This window comes from Carassius carassius, chromosome 29 (genome assembly GCF_963082965.1).
Source record: "Carassius carassius chromosome 29, fCarCar2.1, whole genome shotgun sequence".
Classification (NCBI taxonomy): domain Eukaryota; kingdom Metazoa; phylum Chordata; class Actinopteri; order Cypriniformes; family Cyprinidae; genus Carassius; species Carassius carassius.
In genome coordinates this window covers 27,274,914-27,301,193 of record NC_081783.1, presented here as the reverse complement: position 1 = coordinate 27,301,193, position 26,280 = coordinate 27,274,914, and the positions used below count along the sequence as shown (strand labels likewise).

General features: G+C 40.1%; 1 pseudogene; it reads left to right on the top strand.

The window, feature by feature from the left end:
- The window catches only part of LOC132109337 (UV-stimulated scaffold protein A-like), a 60,792-nt pseudogene that overhangs the window by 24,898 nt on the left and 9,614 nt on the right, over nt 1-26,280 (top strand).

The following is a 26,280-nucleotide window of genomic DNA, read 5'->3' as shown; positions in this document are numbered from 1 at the left end:
TGATCCAGCTAATCTAATCATTTAGGTTTATTTGAAAACTACATGATATGTGTGCTGGAGCAGGGTTAAAACTAAACTCTGCAGGGCTACGGCCCTCCAGGAACTGAGTTTGACACCCCTGGGATAGGCCTATTAATCTCAAACTAGTTGTTTTTAATTAAAGGAATCAGTTATTTAGAATAATAAAACATTTGGGCTGTTACCAGGCAAATCAGTGTCAACAAACTCATCTTTTAATGCAGAGGAAATGCAGAAGATTCATTGGAAGTGGCATTTAGATGTATTACACTGTTTAGTGCAGGACAAGAATGCATTTAACCTGCAGTTACAAATGCATGAATAATGTTTTGATATACAAGACATAAAATGTTGAATACTCATTTGAAATGATAAGAAATTAATTATTTTAAAAATAATCAAAAGATACTTTAAATGTGAAATAAAAATGGCCAGTATGTGTCAGCAAGTCACTGTTAATAAGTGAGTCATTGCGATTGAACCGAATCATTTAAACGGTTGATTCATTCAGGAACGAATCACTGTCACGTTGCTCAGAGACGCAAAACTGTGCTTTGGTGGCTATGTTTGGAATTATTTTCTGTTGTAGAAATAGAGCTAAAAAAGGCAATATAATGTCTAAAACGCAAGTCTCTTAATTAACTTGTTTACTGAACTGTTATATATATGTATGCTGTTGTATATATACATGTATGCATGTATATATTCATGATGATTTTTGGTGGAAAAGACGGCCTTTGTGTGATTTTGATTTAATATATGAAATAATATAAATATGTGAATTTTCTGCCCCTATATCTTCAATTTTGTGATCATGCTAAATGCATTTTAGGAGACTGAATCACACAGTGAAAGAACGCACTATAAATGCGCGTGCACATCATTAAAACAAAAAACATGATATTATCGCAGATGATATATATAGCACACTCCTCACCACTGTCTGTTTGGCTAATTTGTGCAAAACCTCTTGCTAAAATGTCAAAGTTTCATTTTAACCACCAATGCAACGATGCAATTATTTAGCTTACCTCTACATTCTTGCGAAGGGTTGATGTCTTGTCGAGATTTTATAAGCTGCTAGTTTGGTCTTCCTAGGCAAGTACAGCTTACACTGCATAATAGAGCATACATATGGCCAGGGGTCCACTTCATTTCCTTCGAGTTCAACTTCAGAATATGACGGGGTTTCGTTTTCAGCGGTGTCTGCACCACTAACGCCTGTTTTGACCGTCTGCATCTTTCTTCTTGTGATTTTAGCGCCAGTTTGCTCTCCTGCCCATTATTTACTGACGTAGTTTCCAGGGAGCTTTTTTTTTTTTTTTTTTTTTTTTTTTTTACTCAGTAATTTATGTGTTTTAAAATGTAGCGAAGTACAATACTTTAAACAAAATATACTTAAGTAAAAGTAAAATTACAGATTTAAAAAATTACTTTAAAAAGTATTAGTACACAAAAAAGCTACTCAATTACAGTAACGCGAGTAAATGTAATTCGTTACTTTCCACCTCTGCTGTGTGCTGTGCTCATTGTTTGAGTATTTTCCCTGGGGCTAATCCCTAGGGTGGCGTAGTCGGACTTTTATATTAGGGAATAAAAACTTGCTCTTGTGTTTCAAAAATTACACCGCCCCGCCACATTGTGGCGTAGTCGGCAGGATCCCTCTTGTATAGTACAGAGACGTGGGTATTTTGTTTGTCTGTCTTTTGTTTTTTTTCTCTTTCTTTGTTTTCTGGTAGGAACCAGACAGTAGCAGTCACTCGTTGTGGTGGATCGGCACAAGTCAATCTTATTCTATATTTGTGGTAAGTGCTTGTGCAGTTACACAAAATGGAGGATGAATTACGTGAGTTGAGAGATTTAGTAGCCCAACTAAAAGCTGATAATGAAAGGCTGCGGCAAGAGCCAGTGTTGGATGCACAGCCAGGTCCATCTAATGTTACTATTCCTGTGACTGCAGATCCCCCACGCATTGGTGCTGGTGCTTCGACAGCGGAGCGGTTTGTTTTCGTTCCCCGGGATCGTAAGTGTCCAAAGTTTAATGGCCGGTCGGGCATTGGCATCAATGAGTGGGTGGAGGAAGCCCAGGCCTGTATGCGACTCCGCCATCTGTCTACCGCTGATCAGGCATTTTTCTTGTTTGATCATCTGGAGGGAGAGGCGAGGGAAGAAATCCGTTATCGGTCTAGGAACGAGAGGGAGGATCCGAATCAAATTATTCAGGTATTGCGTGATTTGTATGGTTGCACAAAGTCTTATGTAGCGCTCCAGGAGTCGTTCTTTTCCAGAAGACAGCAGGAGGGGGAGACATTGGTAGAATTCTCCTTGGCTCTGATGAGTCTTCTGGAGAAAGTTAAAAATCAGTCGCCTCATGGTATGCCTAACGCTGAAATTTTGCTAAGAGATCAGTTTGTTGAATACGTTAATGATTGCGCTCTTCGACGTGAACTTAAGCAATTGGTGCGTCATCAACCTACTGCCACTCTGTTTGACATTCGCAGTGAAGCTCTTCATTGGGAAAGAGAAGGCATGCCTGGTGGGGTGCGTAGTCGATGTCAGTCTGTTCCATCCGCTTATGGCATTCAATATGGGGTGCAGGGACATCAGCACGGTAACAACAGTGGTTCAGCAATGTCAGAAATGAGTGAACTACGTGAAATGCTCAGAAAGCAGCAACAACAATTGAATCAGTTAACCCAAGGTATGGCTCAGCTGCAAAATCCCCAGTCACGTTCGCGACCATTTAAGGCTAATTTAATTTGCAGAAGGTGTCAGCAACCTGGCCATTTTGCCAGGGATTGCGATGGGGAGCGGATATCCGTTCCACCATCAGCCCGTTTGAATTCTGCTTTAATGAGAGGTGGACAGCCATCGTCCGTGCAGCCGTCGGAAAACTAGTTCCCACCGAGTTGCAGGGCCACAACTTGGTTGGGAAAAGGATAGGCTCCAAAAATGTATCTGGTTCTGATTTTATGTCACGCTTTATGTCTTCTTGCCCTCAGCTCGTTGTATTGATGGGTGGGGTTCATGTACCTTGCCTGGTGGACACCGGTTCCATGGTGTCCACCATTACTGAAAGTTGGTTTGTGGCTAATTTTGGGTTGTGGGGTCAGGAACAGCTTAAAGCATGTCATTGGTTACAGCTTCGAGCGGCCAATGGCCTTTCAATTCCTTATGTTGGTTATTTGGAACTAGACGTGGAGCTCTGTGGTCGAGTAGTTTTAGGTTGCGGTGTGCTGGTGGTCCGAGATCCCCCTGGTGGCGTGTGTGCAGATGTCCCTGGGGTGTTGGGCATGAACATCCTGGGCCGCTGCTACCAGGAGCTCTTTGGCCAGCATGGCACAGCTCTTTTCGATCTACCAATCGTGTCGCAGGCCCCTCATTCTGTTTTTCAGGCTTTACAACATTGCCATCAGTTTGGCGGTCAGTCAGTTTTGGATTCTGGGGGGCGAGTCAAAGTGCGGGGACGTCGGGCGTGTCGCATCTCGGGTGGCACCATGAAATTTGTTGCTGCCACCTGTTCGGTGACATATTCGAGCATTACAGTACTGTTTGAACCACCAGCATCTGGTCTACCGGCAGGTTTGCTGGCATCTCCTTCTCTTTTAAGGGTGGATGGTGGTACAGTCTATGTGCCCATAGTTAATGTTGGTACTGTGGATGTGTTGCTGTACGCTAGCACTGTCATTGGTACAGTGAATAAGGTTGATGTGATTAGTTTGCCCCCAGAGGTCACAGAAGTTAAGATGGTTACCGCCAAGGTGAGTACACAGGTTGTACAGGTTTCCCCCACTGTACAGGAACAGGTAGCTATGCTAGATCTATCGGTGCTGCCAGAAGAAGAACAGGGTAAGGTCAGGGCATTACTGGAGAAGTATGTGTCTGTGTTCACTATGAACGATGGGGATTTGGGATGTACTAATCTGATATCCCATGAGATCCCCTTGTTGGATGACACCCCTGTTAGGCAGCGGTTTCGGCGTATTCCTCCATCCGAGTATGAGGTGGTAAAGGCACATATCAATCAATTGTTGGAAAATCGGGTAATTAGAGAGAGCTGCAGTCCTTATGCTTCGCCTATCGTCTTGGTCAAAAAGAAGGATGGTAGTTTACGCATGTGTGTGGACTACCGTCACTTAAATTCAAAGACTAGGAAGGATGCGTTCCCTCTACCACGTATTGAGGAGACTTTGGACTTGCTGGCCGGGGCCCGTTGGTTTACTACCATGGACCTGGCCAGTGGGTACAATCAGAAGGTAGAGGCAGTTGCACAATGGCCTTGTCCCACCAGTGTTGCAGAGTTGCGCTCATTTTTGGGATTCGCTAGCTATTATCGACGGTTTGTTGAGGGGTTTGCCAAGTTGGCTGCCCCTCTTCATAGGTTGGTGGCTCAGCTGGCAAGCCCAAAGCGCCCGAAGCAGGGTGTTCAGGAGTTTGCTCAAGCTTGGTCCTCAGAATGTCATTGTGGCTTTGAGAGGTTGAAAGGTAAGTTAACCACAGCCCCAGTGCTCGCCTACGCTGACTTTTCACTACCTTTTATTTTGGAGGTAGATGCCAGTCATGGAGGCTTGGGGGCAGTCCTTTCACAGGAGCAACAAGGCAAGGTGCGCCCTATAGCTTATGGCAGTCGCAGTCTTAGGCCCACTGAGCGCAATACATTGAACTACAGCTCAATGAAACTGGAGTTTTTGGCGCTCAAGTGGGCCATGACTGAAAAGTTTCGAGAGTACTTGTTGGGCCAGAAATGCGTGGTGTTTACGGACAACAACCCCCTTAGCTACCTGACTTCTGCAAAGTTGGGTGCCATGGAGCAGCGTTGGGCTGCCCAATTGGCATCGTTTGATTTTGAGATCAAATATAGGTCAGGGAGAAGCAATCGCAATGCTGACGCCTTGTCTCGTCAAAATCTTCCGGGCACGGAAGTGCACCAGTTGTGTTCAGGTATGGCCGTTCCAATGGAGTTGCAGCAAGCTGCCCAAGGTGGATTGGTGACTTTAGTCAACCAGATGACCGCATTTCCCTGTACTTCAAATAGCGACCTGGTTGCTCAGCAGGTAGCAGACCCAGTCATAGGAGAGTTGTTGCAGTTTTGGAGGCGTAAGTTGCCCCCGACTCCTGATGAGCGCAAGACACTCTCCAGGTTGGCAATTATTCTGCTTCGGCAATGGGACCGCTTAGTGGAGACTGATGGAGTGCTTTACCGGCGTGTGTTCCACTCAGATGGGGGAGAGGAAATCTTCCAGGTGTTATTACCGGCAGTTATGAAACACTATGTCTTGACCCAGCTTCACCAACAGCATGGGCACCAGGGGGTAGAGCGTACATTCATTGAACAAACGAACAAACATTGGGTTCAGTGTCCAGCATTGTGAGTAGTACAGTTGGTACCTTGTTTCGGCCTTGGAACTGAGTTCCTAGCTGGGATTTTGTGTGGTTCACCGTCGGGGCGACGTTGCAGAAACTGGTGGTGGAATGTAACCGAATCAGGTGATTGACAGCAGTGTCATCCTATCAGCAAGTAATACCGTGCATTTAAGTCTGATTGGCTGTTACCTGGGATGCGTCACGTCCGATTTCCCCGTTTGTTTTGCTAGCGTCAACGGTGGTTGTAGGTAAGCGAGCTGTGTTTTAATGGGTGATCCTTTCTGGAGTTTCCGATGTATAACTTTTTTTAAATCATTTGTTATCAATTACTGCAGCTTTGGTGCGGTGCCCTCCGTGCTGCTTAGTGGGTCTGATGACTGTTCACCTCACAGGTAATGTTATTGTTAAGGGCTCGTGATATGGTGCTGAAACGGCTGTGTGGGTTTAACATTCTTTCGGATATCAAATAGGCGTGATTCCCTGTATTCCATGGTGTAATCGGTGGGCATGACTGACCAATCCGTGTCTATTAAGCGTGCTATCTAGCGTGATCTCCTGATGGTAAGTGTTTATACGTTATTATGACTGCGAGGGGGATAGTATTATGATTGTTAACATCTCCGTTTGTTATAGGATTCTCCTTCTCGTTCTATGCCGTGATTGTTGCTACTGTCTCCACACTATTAAAGTGCTGCGGTTAATACGGCCGCGCTGACGCGATCATCACTAGAGAGACGGAGACTGCTCGTTTGGTTCTTATCGTTGCAGTATATTTGACCCTGGTTTGTGTGGGGGGCTAGTTGGTTCCTTCCACTTGTAGGGGAGCTAACGTTAGCTGCCCTTTGTGTTTTTGTTTGATGTGAAACCTCTGTTTATTTTCTGTTAACTTCTAATTTTTTGGAAGTATAGTTTGTTAGGTTAACTTGATTTTTATTTTCATTTTTCTTTTCTTTTTTTCTTTTTGTAAAGCCATTTAAACTGCGTGTAATATTTAATCAAGCCATTTAACTGCTTGGTTCATGTGATCAACCATCTATAAGTACAATTTTATTTTGTGTGTGTGAACCTCTACTGGGCTAAAATTGTCTTGTATTATTTAGGTGACCAACTAATTGACTTTCCTGCGCTTGAATGGTTTTCTTTTCTTTATTTTTGTCATTTATATTTATTGTTGTGAGGATTTGCTTTATTGATGTCCATCTGGTCATCTTTTATGAACCTTGTTATAGTTTCTTCTCTTTATTTCACAGGCGCTGGGGTCCCACGGGTGGATTGCTCTTCCTCCTCCTGGTGGTGGTCCTTTATCGTGTGCCGTGTACACTGAGTGTGTGATTGTGTGATTAAGTGACACTGGGTGTGCGTGTGGGAGTGTGCTCTGTAAAATCAAACTCTACGTTGCTTCTTGCCATTGGGAGCCTCAGGCCTGCCGGTATTTAGTTTTTGTTTTTGTATGTTTTTTTCATTGTTTAGTTTAAAGTGGGTTTCAGTGTCCAACATTTTAAAGTATTTTTCTATTAATAAACATTTGTATTTTTGTATTACTCACGTCTCTTGCCTAATTCTATGAGGGAACCGAACCTGTGTACTGTGCTCATTGTTTGAGTATTTTCCCTGGGGCTAATCCCTAGGGTGGCGTAGTCGGACTTTTATATTAGGGAATAAAAACTTGCTCTTGTGTTTCAAAAATTACACCGCCCCGCCACATATATATATATACACAGCACCCCACATTGACTGTTGGGACAATACAGTCCCAACAGTGAAGCATGGTTGTGGCAGCATCATGCTGTGGGGGTGTTTTTCAGCTGCAGGGACAGTATGACTGGTTGCAATCGAGGGAAAGATGAATGCAGCCAAGTACATTTACATTTACATTTACATTTACATTTATTCATTTAGCAGATGCTTTTATCCGAAGCATCTTACAGATGAGGACAGTGGAAGCAATCAAAAACAACAAAAAGATCAATGATATATAAGTGCTATAACAAGTCTCAGTTAGGTTAACACAGTACACGTAGCATGGGATTTTAAATAATATAATAAATAAAAAGAAAACGGAGAGAATAAAAAAAAGAATAGAGCAAGCTAGTGTTAGAGGTCTTTACACACACACACACACACACAAACACACACACACACACACACACACATACACATAAAATTACATAATAAATGAAAAGAAAATAGAATACAAAAAGATTAGAAAGGTAGTTAGATTTTTTTTTTAAGAATAGAATTAGAATAGTGAGTGTTAAAGTTAGAGGGTCAAATAAAAATGGAAGAGATGTGTTTGAAGCCGATTCTTGAAGATGGCTAAGGACTCAGCTGCTCGGATTGAGTTGGGGAGGTCATTCCATCAGGAGGGAACATTTAATTTAAAAGTCCGTAAAAGTGACTTTGTGCTTCTTTGGGATGGCACAATCAAGCGACGTTCACTTGCAGAACGCAAGCTTCTAGAGTACAGGGATATCCTGGACGAAAACCTTCCACAGAGTGCTCAGGACCTCTGACTGGGCCGAAGGTTCACCTTCCAGCAATACAATGACCCTAAGCACACAGCTAAAATAACGAAGGAGTGGCTTCACAACAACTTCGTGACTGTTCTTGAATGGCCCAGCCAGAGCCCTGACTTAAACCCAATTGAGCATCTCTGGAGCAGGGGCGCCCCCAAGGGGTGGCCAGGGGTGGCCGTATAAACTCTGGCCACCCCTGCGGCCACTCCTAGGATTATTTACAGTGGGTCCTATTAATTTAAATGCAGAATGTAAATTCACAATAGTTTAAGAAGTGAAAAAAAAGTGCAGCACCTGCTGCAGCCACAGTTTTGCGTCTCTGAGCACAGGGCCGGCCCGCGGCATAGGCGGTATAGGCAAATGCTAAGGGCGCCACTCATCCATAGGGGCGCCAGAATGAGTGAACAAGTGAATTTTTTTTTTTTTTACATATTTTTTTTTATAATAGGCTACAATTTAAAAACCATTAATTCGAAATACTACCAAATAAAGCAAAAAAAAAAAAAAAAAAAAAGTCCGGCTCTTCAATCTTCCCCCGCCCACCGAGTGCTAGAAGTGCGTAAGAAAACACAGCGCGCGCGATCAGTTGTTGGTAATTTGTTGTGTAGCGTGCCCGACGCCGCATCCAATGTAGACAGCACTGCTTTTGTTAACACACAGCTCGTAGAAACGGGCCTGGCAGCTCGCGCCAGTTCTAGACACGGTGAAAGTTTCCTGATTGTGACGGAAGGCCGAATTTACATGACACATTATAAATGAGCATAGTCTGCGATAGATACAGTGCCAAAAAGAAGAGAAGAGGATAAAGACAGAGGTAAAGAGATGCAGTGAAAGAACAATTTATTGCATAGGAGTAAGATACTATAATTTCATGGCAGTTATTTTTACCTTAAACTTAATGTTAGCAGTTGTTCTGAGTTCTGAGTCCCTAGACTGTGATTTTGTACAATCATGTCAGTTTTAAGACGCATTTTTTATTATCACTTTTTTATTAATGTTTTACTCTACAGTTGTGCAGTTTTGGGGGGATACAGTACAGGCCAAAAGTTTGGAAACATTACTATTTTTAATGTTTTTGAAAGAAGTTTCTTCTGCTCATCAAGCCTGCATTTATTTGATTAAAAAAAAAAAAAATGTAATATTGTGATATATTATTACAATTTAAAATAATTTGTTTTCAATTTATTATACTTTAAATTATCATTTATTTCTGTGATGCAAAGCTGAATTTTCAGCATCATTACTCCATTCTTCAGTGTCACATGTGACATCCGGTCTATCACATGATCCTTTAGAAATCATTCTAATATGATGATTTATTATGAGTGTTGGAAACAGTTCTGCTGTAATGTGTGTGTGTGTGTGTGTGTGTATATATATGTATATATATATATATATATGCTAAATCATGAACACAATGACAGGGTGAAATGGGCTGTGATGCATGGGGCGCCAGGTAAAATCTTTCCTAGGGCAGCAAATTGGTCAGGGCCGGCCCTGTCTGAGCAACATTAAAGTGTTTCGTTCCTGAATGAATCAACCGTTTAAATGATTCGGTTCAATCGCAATGACTCACTTATTAACAGTGACTCGCTGCCACCTATTGGCGGTTTTAATTTCACATTTAATGCAACTTTTCATTTTTTAAATAATTTCAAACATCAGTTTTCAATGTTTTATCTTTAAAATATCAAAACATTATTTATTCATTTGTAACTGCAGGTTAAAGTATTCCATGTTCCACGGAGCTGCATTAAACAGTGTGTAAAAACATCTAAATGGCACTTCAGATGCAGCTTCTGTTTTATCTACATTGCAAAGATCAATTTTGTTGATACTGATTGCATTTGCTTGGTAACAGCCCAAATGCAAGTATTTGACCTAAAATATGGTGCACACTTTTAGAAACAATGGTGTAAAGGTAAAAAAAACCTCAGGTGTCAGCACAATTAAAAATAAGATATCAGCACAATAACACTCAGCAAAATAGTGTAATTATCGTTATCGATAAAATCCTAGAACTCACATAGATATAACTTTTTGTCTATATTGCAAACCCTTAATTTTTTTTCTTTATTTTAATGTGCCACCCCCAAAATTTACTGTGGCCTCATTTGGCCACCCCTGTTAACATTTTCTGGGGGCGCCACTGCTCTGGAGATACATGAAAATGGCTGTCCACCAACGTTTACCGTCCAACCTGACAGAACTGGAGAGTATCTGCAAGGAGGAATTGCAGAGGATCCCCAAATCCAGGTGTGAAAAACTTGTTGCAACTTTCCCAAAAAGACTCATGGCTGTATTAGATCAAAAGAGTGCTTCTGCTAAATACTGAGCAAAGGGTCTGAATACTTAGGACCATGTGATATTTCTTTTTTTTTTCTTTTTTAATAAATGTGCAAAAATGTCAACAATTCTGTGTTGTGTGTACATTAATGAGGAAAAAAAATAACTTAAATGATTTGAGCAAATGGCGGCAATATAACAAGAATGAAAAATTTAAGGGGGTCAATTTTATTAGACATTAGATTTAGTTTTTGGGTAACACTTTAGAATACTGTTTCTTACTTACTACATTACTAATAAGGAATTATTGAAGAATTATTGAAGAACTAACAGGTGATTATTCATTAACACTTAACTCACTACTGTTAACTACTAAGAAAGATGTGTTAACTAATCAGTATGTAATATAATTTTATGATTGTGTTAAGTAACAGTTAGCTAATCAGTAACTAATATATTCTGTCATACCTCCTAAAGAACTACTATTAATTATCTACTAGTTAAGGTTCAAGCAAAATTAACTATGAAATAACTACTACTGAACAGTTATATGCAAAAAAATAAAACACTATAATAATCAGGCTGTGTCCCACAAATCAAGTACTTGAGTAAAAGTACAGATACCCCAATAAAATATTACGCCAGTAAAATTATAAGTAGGTCTATTCATTTTCAAAATTACTTGAGTAAAAGGACAAGTACAAAGTACTACTACAGTAGCAACTTTGTTACAGCCCACTTATTAGCCTATAATGGAAATGAAATATGGATTTTGTTTGCTTCTAAATGTTTAACTTTTGATTATGAAAGGTTTGTTAAATTAGTTCAAATGTGGGCAGTATACATGTTAAAATGGAATAAAATATGCTGTATTAAGAAATGTTCTCATCTGAAATAAACAGATGAGAGTATTTTACAAAGTTTATGATTACTTTTATAGGTTGTTCTTGGTCAAAATGATGTAGTTTATTATTATTTACTAATAGGTTCACTTTAGAATTCTGTAAGTCCTGCAAAATTATCTGATAATTCTTTATTAATTACTAATGGGTTCCCTATGTTTTCACTTTAGAATACTGTTTCAGATTCTAAGTAATTATTCAGGAATTATTTGATAATTCTTTATTAATTACTAATGGGTTCCCTATGTTATCAATTTAGAATACTGTTTCAGATTCTAAGTAATTCTTCAGGAATTATTTGATAATTCTTTATTAATTACTAATGGGTTCCCTATGTTTTCACTTTAGAATACTGTTTCAGATTCTAAGTAATTCTTGAGGAATTATCTAATAATTCAGCCTGATCTCACAATCAAAACATACACATTTAGACGTAAATTAAAAATGTCCAATATGTATGTGCCTTTACGTATTTACAGTGTCGTTTACGTATTATCTGGACGTAATTACAGGTTCGATACGTAAGTAAATTTACGTAAAAACAACCTCAAATACGTACAGATAGAACGTTTTCTCTGACCAGTCAGCTATCCATAGAAGCTCATGAAGCTGCTTTTCAATGCGTATCGGATTATTATTATGTTTTTTTTTATTTTTATATATATATAATTTTTTTGATAAATGTAAGATCCCTATACCCCACCCGAACCTAAACCTACCCATTTTATACAGAATGTTAAAAGAATAAAACATAATAAAACACAATTTTAGTAAAAATATAACATTAAAACGTTATTTTGAGCCACTAACGTTAATCCTACACCTACCGCTAAACCTACCCATAACCATTTCTTAAAACTACATAACGTTACTGTTATAAATAAACAAATAACAGACAAACAAACGTAACATTTATAATTTATTCTTTGCGAAAATATCAAAAGTGGTACCAAAAGTAGTTCAAATGATAATGAGTTCCAGTCGCAGTCCTCTCTGGAGGTAATAGTTTTTATAAGGTACAGAGCAGAATTTAATTTATTAATCCGTGAAATTATGAATCTTCTCTCCGTGAAGGCGCACTGATTTCAAATGTCTATCAACTGAAACACGGCATGTCGCAATCTATGATGAATAAGGTGAGAACCAATGAGAGTTTGATATCAGTGCCATAAACCATGTCGTAACGTTTCTCGAGGGTGGCGCACTGGCGCTATTTTCAAATTCGAATCATATCATAACGAGCGCGGGCTTTGACTGTGACGGTCGCTGTTGCTGAGAATGAAGATGAAGATCGATTGATAAAGGGCTGAATTTGGATATGTTCCTTGCAAACATCTAGATTCTAAAGATATGGAGTACAGCAAACAAATAAAATGGATGTGATTTGTAAATTTATGCTGTGCTTTTTTGTATCTATCTATGGTTGTAATACCAGTCATTGGATAGGAGAAAATCGCACAGCAAAATATTACAAAATGGTTAAACAATTACATAAATTGTATTCATTTTAAGGTTTCAAAGTGTAGTCTCGTTTAACATTATGTAATCCCCGAAACGAGTTTGCAGCATGCACAGAAATGTTATTTCCTATTAAGTAGATGAGTAAACTGCTTTCAATAAATTCACTAAAAACATGTATTGATATGACAAATACAACAGATTTAAATCATTAAAGCCACGATTTTAATATTAATACATGGGGATTCATATACATTCACACTTTACGTTAGATTATTTACGTTTTTTTAGCTGCTAACACGTAAGTATTTTTACGTTTTCTGCTATAAATACGTTAAGGTTGTACGTTTTTATGTGAATGAAAACGTAAGTAAATGTACGTGTGGTAGAACCACATTTAACATAAAAATACACACGTATTCTCATGAGATCACGTTGCAGCTGAATAATTCTTTATTAATTACTAATGGGTTCTCAACATTTTCACTTTAGAATAGGCCTAATGTTTCAGGTTCAAAATAAGTCCTGCAGAATTATTTGATAATTAATTATTAATTACTAATGGGTTCCCTATGTTTTCACTTTAGAATACTGTTTCAGATTCTAAGTAATTCTTCAGGAATTATCTGATAATTTTTTATTAATTACTAATGGGTTCTCAACATTTCCACTTTAGAATAGGCTTAATGTTTCAGGTTCAAAATAAGTCCTGCATAATTATTTGATAATTAATTATTAATTACTAATGGGTTCCCTATGTTTTCACTTTAGAATACTGTTATAGATTCTAAGTAATTCTTCAGGAATTATCTGATAATTCTTTATTAATTATTAATGGGTTCCCAATATTTTCACTTTAGAATAGGCCTAATGTTTCAGGTTCAAAAAAAAGTCCTGCATAATTATTTTATAATTCTTTATTAATTACAAATTGGATACCTGTATTTTCACCTTTTCTCAGGCTTTGCCTTACATACAGAAATTGAATTAATGATAATGTGGTATATGCTGAGGAGGCACACATATAGTACTGTATATAAAATATAAAAACTAAGGTAAGTTATCGCAAGGCACTGGAGTCATGGTGGGGCACCTATTGGAAGCTGATTTCTTACAAAACACACTCACAAAACAATTTACTACATAGGCAAAACCTCTATAAAATGTATTGCATTTATTAATATTGCATTTTCATACTACTACTAATATTGCTAATAACATTTATCTGAAAGGGTCACAATTCAATGTAATTGTGTATAACTGTTCAGTAGTAGTTACTTCATAGTTATTTTTCTTGAACCCTAACTAGTAGATAATTAATATTAGTTCTTCAGGAGGTCTGACAGAATACATTAGTTATTGATTAGCTAACTGTTACTTAAGATAAACATAAAATTATATTACATACTGATTAATTAACACATCTTCCTTAGTAGTTAACAGTAGTGAGTTAAGTGTTAATGAATAATCACATGTTAGTTCTTCAATAATTCCTTATTAGTTATGTAGTAAGTAAGAAACAGTATTCTAAAGTGTTACCAGTTTTTGTTATAATAACATAACCCTAGTTAGAGGGACAATATCTTGGCATTTTATAAACAGAAAATTAAGCATTTTTCATTAGATTATAATTCTAATACTCTGTGAAGATTATTAGTATGTAGATAATTTTATTCTTATTTTAATGAATTTAAATGTTTATACTTATTATATTACTTAGAAATTAATGTAATATAAATGTTCATTTTAAATAAGTATATAACTTAAAATGACTGTTGTATGATTATTTCAACTTTTCAATCATTAGACTAATATTGTATTGTGAACTGTAAAAGAATCAAATTCTCTACATAAGTTGTATTATTTTCTGGAAAAATTCTTTAAAATACTTTACATAGTTTAGTTTTCTTTGAGACACTTGGAGGTGTGCTTCACATGCTAGCAACACCTGCGTTAGCAGAAACCCTTAAATGGAGTTCTCAGTACACTCCAGTCAAAGAATATTGCGTTTACAAGTTGACAGTGCGGATTTTATCACAACATTATTAAAGTGATTAAAACATAACAGTTTTTGGTCTGCGATTTCTATTGTGCCAGTATTTTTAACTGCACTTTAATATGTCAAAGTAGTAACCGTATTTGGTTAAATAAAGACAAGATGAATAGACAATCTTTTCTGCAGCTGGTGGCAACAGTGCATAAAAATGGTTTCACGAGTTCACGCTTATATATAATTAGCTGAGGTATGGTATGCATATTTGGCGTGCTGTCCGGGAAAGGGCTCCGAGCTCAGGAATGGCCCGAACCTAGAGTACCCCCCAAAAAGCAAATGAACAAGAGGACAGCCGCCAGTTTAAAGAATGCCCCCTCAAAAATAGCATAGAGTACTGGCGGGGGCTGATTTAGATTTTTTGAGAAGTCGTCTCGTTGGCAGGCCGGAAGGGCCTACATACTCCGGTGGGAGTGACTTAGGCATTGGAAGGGTAGGCCCTACCGGCTGCAGGTACTGAACTACGTGGTTGTGGTGTCCGACCGGGCTGATAGCCCCTGCTATTCAGTGGGCGAAGGGCCTAAGGCTGACCGAGAGGGACCATGAAGCCTCCGACTGGAGATTTGAGACTCAGGACGATGGACGTCTGGGTCCTATTGGTTTGGCAGATGAAAAGCTTTGGGCTGGCCGACAAGGAGGACTCTGGCGACATCCGAAGAGAGATCCCGACTCACGGCATCGGATGGATGAGACTCGCTTGCAAGTATAGAAACTGACCGGGCGAACTCTCGCCAGACGTCTGAAGGGAGCGCACGCATCAGACGGGTAAGCCTCGCCGGACAGGAAGAGTGGAAAGGAAAACCCGACTGGGAGGGCTCTCGCGGCATCCGATGGGGCATCATACTCAGAACATCGAAAGGGTAAGCCTCGCCAGGTGGGGTTAAAAGATGTGAGGATAGCTGAGAGGGTTTTTTTTTTTGCAGGATTTGGCGAGGTGTCAAGACTCATAGCGTCGGATGGTTAAGCCTCGCCTACCATCAAATGGAAAGGTAAGTTGCGTGGCCGGGAGACTCTTACCGACGTCCGAAGGGAGCACACACATCGAACGGGTAAGCCTTGCTGACCGTAGAAATGGAAAAGGTAAGGTTGTCTAGCAGGGAGGCTCTTGCCGGCGTCCGAAAGGAGCACACGCATCGAACGGGTAAGTCTCTCCGGATGTGAGACGGAAGAGGTAACGTTAAGTGGTCAGGAGGCTCTCGCCAGCATCCAACGGGGACTTCCTGTTCCCGGAATCGACTGGGTAAACCTCGCAGGCCATAGAATGGAAAAGGTAAGTTTGTGTGACTGTGAGGCTCTCGTCGACGTCTTATGAGAGTTCGCTACTCACGGCATGAGACAGGTGAGACTCGACGGCCGTTGGATGGAAGGAGGGTTTGTTTGTGTGTTTGATACTTGCGGCATCGGACGGCTTGCATATTGGTAGATCGGTTTTGCGACCTAAACCATGTGGAATGGTAATGGTTGTCTGGCCAGGAGGCTCTAGCCGGCGTCCGATGGGAGCACTCGCATCGAACGGGTAAGCCTCTCTGGCTGATGGACGGAAAAGGTTGTCTAGACGGGAGGCTCTGACCGATGTCCGATAGGGGCTTAGCTCCCGGCATCGAACGGGTAAGCCTCGCTGGCCAAACGACGGAAAAGGTAAAGTTGTCTAGCCAGGCTCTCACCTACATCCAATGGGAGCCCTGACTCCATGCATTGAATGGGTAAACCTCTCCGTACGTAAGACAGAATGGCAAGAAAGGTAGCCGGCGGCTTTCACCTACGTCCGAAGGGAGTGTGGGCTCCTGGCGATGAATGGGTAAGCCTTGCTGGCCACAGAATGGAAAAGGTGAGGTTGTCTGACCGGGAGGCTCTCGTCAGCATCCGATGGGAGCTCGAGCTCCTGGCATCGAAGAGAGAAGCCTCGCCGATCATAGGATAGAAAAGGTAAGGTTATCTGGCCGGGAGGCTATGGCCGACATCCGGTGGGAGTTTTTTTGTATTTATTTATGTTTAAATTTGCGACACCAGATGGGTAGTCTCCCTGACCATCAGAGGGAAAACTAAGATTGTTTTATCTGCGAAGCACCCGTTGCTGTTCGACGAAAGCTTAATTTGCGGTATTGGATGGGTACGTCTTGCCATTGGAGGGAAAATTTGTTTTAGCTGCGATGTACTCATTGGTGTTCAATAGGTACGTGTTGCTGACTGAAATTATTATTTTTTTATATTTATTTATTTATTTTGATGGCCGATGAGGGTTTGGTGGGCTTTCTTTATGTGGAACTGATTTGTTCTGATGCAGCTTGGGTACGCTTCTGAAGACCTGAAGATCTTCCAAGAGTTGGGATCTGCTGCTTGGAGAGGCCTTTTTGGGCCTTTTTAAAAATATATATAAAATGACCTTTCTTGGCTTGGTCTGTTTTGTTTGATTAAAAAAGTGATCGTTTCGTCATCGAGTACAGTTAGGTCTGATACAGTAGGGTTGATTTTCGGATTGAAATTAGACAAGATCGTAAGCTCCGAGCACCTAAGAAAACCAAAAGAAGCTAGGATGAACATGGCGTCGAGCATGTGGGCAATGCTGAGGGGTTGGTAATTTGTGCGGAGGGTGTGGATACATTTTGTGAGGATATCTAGCGTTATGGGTTTTCTAGTGTCTGGATGGGTGGGCTGGGATCGATAGATCCCTTTAATTAAGAGGGAGGTTTGCGAATTGTTTATTTTGGGCGAGGGAGCGCCGGTCATCAGTTTGTGAAAAAACTGGACTCCGCTCAGGTAGCTTTTGATGGATCCGACTTGGAGACCCTTGACGTCGTTGAGAAACGAAATGAAAGAGGTGATAGAGAGTAGGGAAAAATCCGGGAAAGGGATGTTATAAGTGAGGTGAAATGTCTTAAAGCATCTCCATGCAGTCACGTTTGACTGGAGGGTTCTGGGAGAAACTGCCTGGAGAATAGAGTCGAGCAATGCTTCGAGAAGTGGTTTTAGAGGGTGAGTTATGGGAATATTAACTCCGAATAGTGAGGAACCGGAGTAGGGAATTACAACTTATGTTATCGCTTCGCGATAATTATAAATTGGTCACATGCTGCGATCAGTATTAGACGTCTAAGGAGAGGCATGAGGGTGGGGGAGTGAGAACGGCCTTTGTTTATGCACTGAACTACGGCTTCGTTGTCGCAGTGCACTAAAATGCTTTTAGATGCCCATTCATTTCCCCACAGGAAAGCTGCTACTACGAGGGGGTTGATCTCGAAAAGAGCTGAGGAGTGGGTCGAGTCTTGCATCTGGGGGGGCCATTTGGACGCAAACCAACGACCTTGGTAGAAACCTCCAAAACTGATTGAGGGAGCTGCATCTGTAAATAGCTGTAAGTTGATGGGAAACGAAACTAGATTGTTGTAAAAAAAAAAAAAGAAAGCCCGTCTCAATAGTCCTCATAAAGGAACAGGATCCATAAATTAAGTTCATCGCGGCATGCGTGGGATAGGGGGATGAGGTCCTCGAGCACGTGAACTGAAGATGCGAGTATTAGGTGATGCGCGATGAAGGGGCATCCTTTGGGAATAATGCGCATTGCGAAATTTAAGTGCCCGAGCAGAGAAAGAAGTTTGCGTTTAGAACAGCTTGGGCTGTCGAGGAGGGTGGAGGAAACGAGGATTATTCTATCGATCTTCTCCTTTGGCAGGGAGAGCTGAAATTTAGCCGAGTCGAGGTTGATGCCGAGGAACTCGATGGATGTGGCGGGACCCATGGTTTTTTCCTGAGCGATGGGAATCCTTAGCTCGGAAAAAAAGTTTTGGACTGTGAGGATATGGGCGGCTGGGATTTCCTTAGGTGGTGAAATGACCAGAAAGTCATCTAAGAGATGGATAATATGATGAGAGATGGAATTGCATAATTGTTGGAAAGGATCCAGCAAACGGCTTTGGATAGCATATCGAAAATTTTTGGGCTGCTTTTGCATCCTAAGGTTAACCGGGCAGCGAAATAGTATTTCTCGAGCCATCGGATTCTGAACAGGTGCCAAAAGTCCGGATGGATAGGCATCACTTTGAAAGCACAAGTGATGTCTATTTTTGCAAGCCAGGCTCCTCGGTCCGCGAGTTTAATCAGTTCGACTGCCTGATCTACGTCTTGCTATTTGAGCAAAAATTCATCGAGAGGTATCAAACTATTGGTGCTCGGGACTGTGGATTTATGTGTGGATGACAGATCTACTATTAAGCGTTTCTTACCTGAAAATTTTCTAGTAGCCACTCCGATTGGGCTGACTCTGAACGTTTTGGAGGGGGGTTTATTGAAGGGCCCGATCATGAAGCCTGACTCGACTTCTTTTTTGATAAGGTTCACTACTATGTCGGGCTCTGCGAGGGCGGATTGGAGATTATTGCAGACCGTGTTTTGGGAAAGCTCGCATACAACGCCAGAGTTAAAACCGTGTCTGAGGCCGGACAGGAGATAATTTGTAAATTCTTTGTTGGGATGGTGTGCTAGTTTGATGGTCATGCGAAAGATATTCACAGGAGTCGATAGGTAATTTTTAGATTTTTTATTCACGGCTTTAGATACGGGGCAAACTAAGCGTGCGTGAGCACCGCCACAAAATTTGCAGGTGTGTAGGTAGCGGCAGTGCTGTCTGGTGCATATACCGCTGTTGAAAGTGTTGCATAGCTGCCTGTTTTCTGCTTCTGGTTGGGCTGGACGCGTGTTTGCTGAAGTCGCTGATCTTGGGATGTAGCTGGTGGATTTTGCCAGGGGAATATCAGAGTATTGGGGTGCATCGGGATTTATTTGTGGGCAGGTTATGGTGGAGTGAGCCACTGACCTGCAGACTGCGCACAAAATGCTCCTACAGCCTAGAAATACGCGGCTGTGCAAGTCTTAGTCGAGGGCTCCCCAATAAGGGCACTGGTTCCACTGAGCGATTCGGATTGAACACTTAGCAGAAAAAAAGCTTGTGGTATGTATAAAAGTGGCCCCCTCCATAGGACAACGCGAGCTCGGCTATTATAGACAAATAGTCGTTGAGTTTGCGTCGCCTGTGGGGGAAGGCTGAACAGATTATCTCGGTGAAATGATTGAATGCGATGGTGAATTCGGAAAAGGAAAGTAATCGAGATGAAAGGGGATTTGGATTTTTTAACGTGACTGAAAAATCAGGCAGCGCTGTATTTGGCGACCAGTTCGGCCAAGCGCTTGCCTGGTCTGTGAGGTCTGGATTAAAAGTTCCATGCGATGGGGCTGAGATGGGTGGAGGAGGCGGCCAGGAGCCTCCTTGAGCTACAGCCCCCTGTGCTGTTGGGATGGAAGCCGCGGTGGGAGGCTGGGCTCCAGCCGACATCGCGGGCACCCCGGCGGTAGGATTTGGGGTGCGGCCCAGGCTTGCTGATGGCCTGTTGCTGCGGTTTGATAGCCGCTGGGAGCTAGGCCTTGCGGCGGAGGATGGTGGAGTGCTGTGAGGTGTATTTCGAGGTACTCCTTTCTTTTTTCCTTTCTTTGTGATTGGGGTTGACTGGGGAGAAATGTTATTATTTTGAAAGTTTGAGTAAAGTCGTAAAGTTTGGACTTATTCAACTTGCTTGAATGTATGATGTCGGTTTTGGACAGGGCCTGCCTCAGACTCGACACCATCCATTTTTCGATTGGCGGAATTGTAGGCCTGGCCGAGCAGTAGGAGGATGCGGGGGAGTTGGCCGCAGTTCTCGCTGGAGGCGGCGAGGGTAGGCCAAGGCGTCTTAGGAGGCGAGTGGCTGCTTGCGTTGTACTGCGCCCGCGGGTTGGAGCCTGGGGCTCGATTTGGTTGCCACGCCGGGTAGGGGTGGCCTTAGAGTCGGCTGGCTGTGGTGATGGGGCCGGAGACGAACTGGATGGGTCATGGTGCTATTCATGGGGACCAAAATGCTGATAAACCGTCAATGGATAGAGGTAAGTCAGCGATATTTATATTATGGGATTGATTACTTGATTATGGTCCACCTGTGTTGATTAGGCTAAGTATCTGATGCGCTCCTCCCGAATCTTGTTAATAAAACATAATTTAAGTTAGACTGGAATTGTTTAAAGTTTGTAATTAGTTGCAGACTGTAGGATGACTCCTCAGTGTTTCAATTTACATCAGATGTTCCCTCCCTTTTTTAAAGTGGTGATGGACTTTCCTGTTTCTCTATTTCAGAAGTGACCTCAGTTGGCCATTAGCAGTGTTGTTTACATGTGTTAAATACTATAAAAATTTTAATGTAACTAATTAAGGACAGACCAGGGGGAAGGCCAGAAATATTTAAGTGGGTGGGCCTACATAAAACATAACATAATACCAACTTCTCATTGGGTGGGCCACAATTAGAAGTAGCTTGTAGACAGTGGTACAGACAGTGGGTGAACTATGCAGTTTATGTGTAGTGAAAGAAAAACCCTCATAATGTATTTAGCTTGAGTACATGGGCTACATTAAGCATACAGATCAACCTTGATGTGACATTCATAATCTGATACATTTATGGATGAATCAGGATATTCATATAAAAATGTAGTGGGTTACACAGGGAAAAGTAAGTGTTACAAACTAGAAGTCTGGACTAGTAGTGTTTGAAGGAGGAGAGGGATTAAAATTAAGAGGGCTATTTGATATCTACTGTAATAGAAAGACTTGCAGCAAGCTTACAAACAAATAGGATAATTTTTATATCATGTTGATTTTTTTAAAGTATCAATTTTAATTGCATTACAATTTTTAGGTGGATACTATAGGGATTGAGTATGAAATGAAGGGGTCATTTAATTACATAACCACTGAAAACATACAGATGTGTTCTGTGTTCACCATAGGTGGCTCATTTCTGAACCAACGCCACCAGTGCACATAATTGAGACCTCATGCAAAGATAGTTTATACCTCAATAAGGAATTGTCAACATAGCCTGCCTGCAATAATGAAAAAAAATGAACAAAATCAAAGCAAGCTACAATCTTTAGTACTGTATATTGAGGTAATCATGGAGACAATTAGACAGAAAAAATTAAAAGGCACGCTATAGCCATACACTTTAGCATTGCCCTCGAAAAGGAAGGGCACACAGATTATATATACCATTTTATATCAACGACCCCCATATTTAAAAACTGGCATTCTGTAATGCATTGTAGCGCACAGGGCGCTTAAGCACCTTTTGAGTAAATTAAAAGGCATAAATTCTGTTTAGCACTAATGCAGACGTTGTCTCCCCAGGCCTGCGAGGCTGAACACCCTCGGCTAAGGAGTGGGTCCCAGGATGAGGGGGGTAAAATAGCCTTGAGTTGCTTTTCACCTTACATAAATTCCAGGCTGGGAATTTCTGTACCAAAAAAAAAAAAAAAAAAAATAATTTGCAGCCTGGTGGTTCATTGCTATTCTGTTTAGATTGATGGTGGTCATTTACCTGGCGATGGAAGTTAAGTGCTGCTGTCACTCTTGAAGAGCATAATTGGGAGGTTCCACAGGTCAGTGGCAGTGACAGTTTTCTCTTTTGATTAGTGTTAGAGTGATAACAAAACTTACAGCATGAGTGATGGATGAGCAGGTGCAGGTGGCAGCAGTAGATGCTCAGAGGGAGAGCAGAATAAAACTCACCTGCCTCCTGAAGCCATGAGGCAGTTACCATCATCTTCAGCACCTAAAGACATCTACAATGCGATTATGCTTTACTTTTTTTATTAATTAGTTGTGTTTGCTAAGACATCACTTTTACTATTCAACATATTTGGTGTTACTAACTACAGATATTCAACTTTGGCCCTTAACACTGATGATATTTTAGATCGATTGATCAGTTGTGTGTGTGTTTTTTTTTTTTTTAAAGGCTGGTACAAATACCAGTATCTAGAGAGCATTATGGCTGATGGCTGATATAATACTGAAAAATACTATAAAAATGTTGCTAACTATATATATAACAAACCTTGAGATTTATGAAAGCTTTTCAGCTTAGTACCTAGGCTTGACCATAGATATTCATAAGATCAGAGAAACCATAACTTATCTTCTAGTCAAAGGAACTTAAAGCCTTGATCTGATTTAAATTACATTTAAGATGGGTTTATTCGGTGCCTTGTGTTGACTTAATCTCCTTAAAGTGATTGCATGATGTGAACACGGAACTTCAGAGTAAAAATCGTATCACCTTGTTCATCCTGCTCTTTTGTAGAACTACCTGCACAAAGATGTAATCAGTAACAACTCAACCTCACCATCTCTAGCCAAGACTAATTTCACCCAGTATTAAGTGGGAACTTTAGTTTACACCAGCAGCTTTAGTTTATTTTGGCTTGTCAGTAGTCCCATATAGCCCTATTTTCTGAACCATCACAAATTATTATTATTGTCTCCTTTGCGTGCTGACAGATGCTGGAAAAAGTCTGTTTAACATAACAACTATTATTTTATGCGGTCACAGTTAACTGGGACAATGCTCAGATAGACTACCACTAGAAAAAAAATTGGATGTGGTCAACTGGAAATTCTATTAAGGCTTTGAATTAAAATGTTAAGATGTCCCACGTTACTGCAGAGTTTGCCGTTCATAGTGCTGTAAATCTCTGGAATATCCTGAGGCCACAGTGAATATCCCATCTGAGTGTTAATCAGCCAGAGGAGAATTGCAGACATTCTTTGTAAACTGTCAGCAAACAAGCATTGTTTTGAGAATGACAAAAAATAGGAAATGTTTTGTAACAGAAGTTTTTATAGCATTTTAAAAATAAAATGCAAATGTTTGAGTAAACCAAGAAAAACAGGCTCATAGTTATTTAATTCCCTCATGTGTTACCATCTCTATTCAGTGTTATGTATTATCATGGCTTTAAAGCGACTCTTTTTCAAAGTTAGATGAGAGCTCCTGAGGATGGAGAAGGTGACGACGATGAGTTTGTAGACGTGCCGGAAAATGAGGGCTATGAACCTCACATTCTTGAACATCTGCGCGCAGAGTATGGTGAGTTTGTTCAGGTGCAGATCTGAAGCCTAATGCAATATGACAAACCTGTTCATCAGTAAAGGGACTAGCTTTCTCTATAGGATCTTGCTTAATCCAAATAATCTCACATAGGATATCGCCACACTCTTATAGTGGCCGCTTCAAAGTAGATATGAGCTGAAAAGTCCTCTGGGGATTCCAGTTTGTTTGTAGTTTTGGTGCCTAAAGCAGCAGGATATTTAAATGTGGAATTAAAAGCACAGTGGTGAGTTTAGTTAGAAATGTTTAGCTGTTGAAAAGCTTCAAAGCACAAAGGAAAGTTTGTTTATAGAGTTAAACTAAACCATGAAGTGTTTGTGCTCAAATAAAAATGTACAAATTGTGGTAATTGTGCTGTTTAGCTATGAGTTTTACTTTAAAAATAGGTATGTTGACAGTGAATATAACTGGAAAAATTCACAGATTCTTATATTAATATGTTGCATTATTGTAAAAGTGAGTCTCCTCAACTCTGTGAAGAACATTGCCAGGTCACAATTTTATACAAAATAAATGGGGGGAAAATTAGCAAAATATAACAAATAAATAAATAATAATAAAGTAAAATAAATAAGACCTTTTATCTATCATATCTGCATTGTGACATTATTTTATTATAATTAAATTATTTTCCCACTAGATTCTTTTTAGTATAAATTGTAAAATATTTATACATCACAATAGTATTTGGAATTTGTTGTACTGCCTTTAATATATTTATAGGCACAAAAATCATTGTAAGAAAGAATAACTTCATTACAGTAATAAGAATCTCCATTTGAGAGATGTGAGAGCAAAATAATATCACATTCAGTGCAAAAACAGCTGCTCATATAAAAACTCTGATATCCTTTTGAAAGGTAATAAATTGCTTTAAGCCTGGTTTAAATCAATTATAAGCTGGGGCCATCAATAGAATTCTGTTTTGACAGCTGACTATTTGTACTTGCAAAAGATTCTTGTCCATCTGGGCAAGGACAGCTCTATTGACAAGAAGCCACAGGCAAAAGACAGAGGTCAAGCAATAGGGCAGAGACAAGCTAAAGAACACAGATTATATTTGACCTCAAATCCTGTCCAATTTTAAATTTACTGTCATGAAAATAATTGATTTCAGTGGCTAATGGGATTTATGCAGTTCTTGTAGGAACAGCATGCACTTTGGTAGTAGTTTAGTAATTTCCAGATTTTCCTGTTAATGTATGATGAGCTCCACTCTCCTGTTCTCTTTTTTCATTTATTTCTGTTAAGCATCTCTAAACAAGCACTAACTGAAGATTCATTAGGATATAATTTCTACAGCTTCACAGAGCCAAGCTGCTTTCTGAAGTAAAGTATGTAATGATCAGTGCACTAGCCATGTCAAATTAACAATGCAATGGTGTTAATGAGCGCCCATTAGCTTGGAGTGGTAATTTACAGTGCTTACCTCTGTGCACTAAACTGTCCACTTACAAAACCGTGTATTCATCTAAAACCAGATTATTCTGAATTTTATTTAATCATAGATCATACAGTACATATAAAAATACGAACTAGATGTTTACTTTGTTACAGCATTACTATGTGGTTGTGAGGTTTTGTTTTTTTCTGCCCAACTCAAAAGATCCCATGTAAAGTAACAGTGCACATTCTGAAATATCCTTCATATAGCACAACAAATGCCAGATTTGCTGAAATTTAATACTTATGGTTGTTCTAGTCCTTTAACCCCAAATTTGAGCAATATTAATATTGATGCTTACCTTAAATTAGTAATGTTGTACCACACTAAATCAGACGTGAGGCTCATTTGGAGACATATGTAATTTCCTTTCTATTGAAAAATGTGAAAAGATGAGGTTTTGTTTTTTGGATGTACCCTACATGTGGAGGAATATAGATTGAAAATGGAAATTGTGCATTGAGAGTGCAACCAGTATAATACTCCTAAAACGGAAATTCTGATTTTCTGCCAGTTAACTCCATCATTTCAAATGTATCAATCAGTGCAAGTTAACATCAGCAGTTTCATTTAATATTACATCAACCTGTCACAGGATTCAAGCTCATCCCTGGCTAATCCTTCCCTTTCTTTTTTCCAAATCACATCGGCTCGCTCATCCTGAGAAACACTTTAATTTGAAAATAATTTTTTGTCTGTTCCTCTCCTCCTTTCTTTCTCACCGTTCCTTTCACAACAGAGCTTTTATCTATCCCTTTATCCCAACGTTCCTGTCAAGACGTTATCTCTCTCAAAATTTACATTTTAATTACAAGGCCTGTTGAACTCAGGAAAATCAATAACGCCAGCATTGGCAGCTCAACTCTATGTCTACTGCTGGGCCTCTCTATTTCCTCTTATTGATTTATCTCTTTAGCACCTGCAATTTTATTGCTTCAGACAAATTGCTACCATTTTGGTCAATTTGAATAGAAAAAGAAAGCTTTTGGTCATATTTCATTATTTTGCACACCCAAGTGTGCAAAAGATGCAGTAAGTCACTGAAAGGGAATGAACCTGGATTAACTGTATATACTAGATGATTACATTCAGGATTCTCATCCTGTCCTGAGACCATAATTAATTTTCTTTTGTACCCCGTACATCTGTTGAACTAAACTGCTGATGTTACCAAGGCATTACTGTTGCTTTTGCTTAAATTTTGGGTTAGTGATTTGATAAAGTAATCAGCACATAACTAGTCCTGCCTTGCAAACATTTGTGCTAAAGA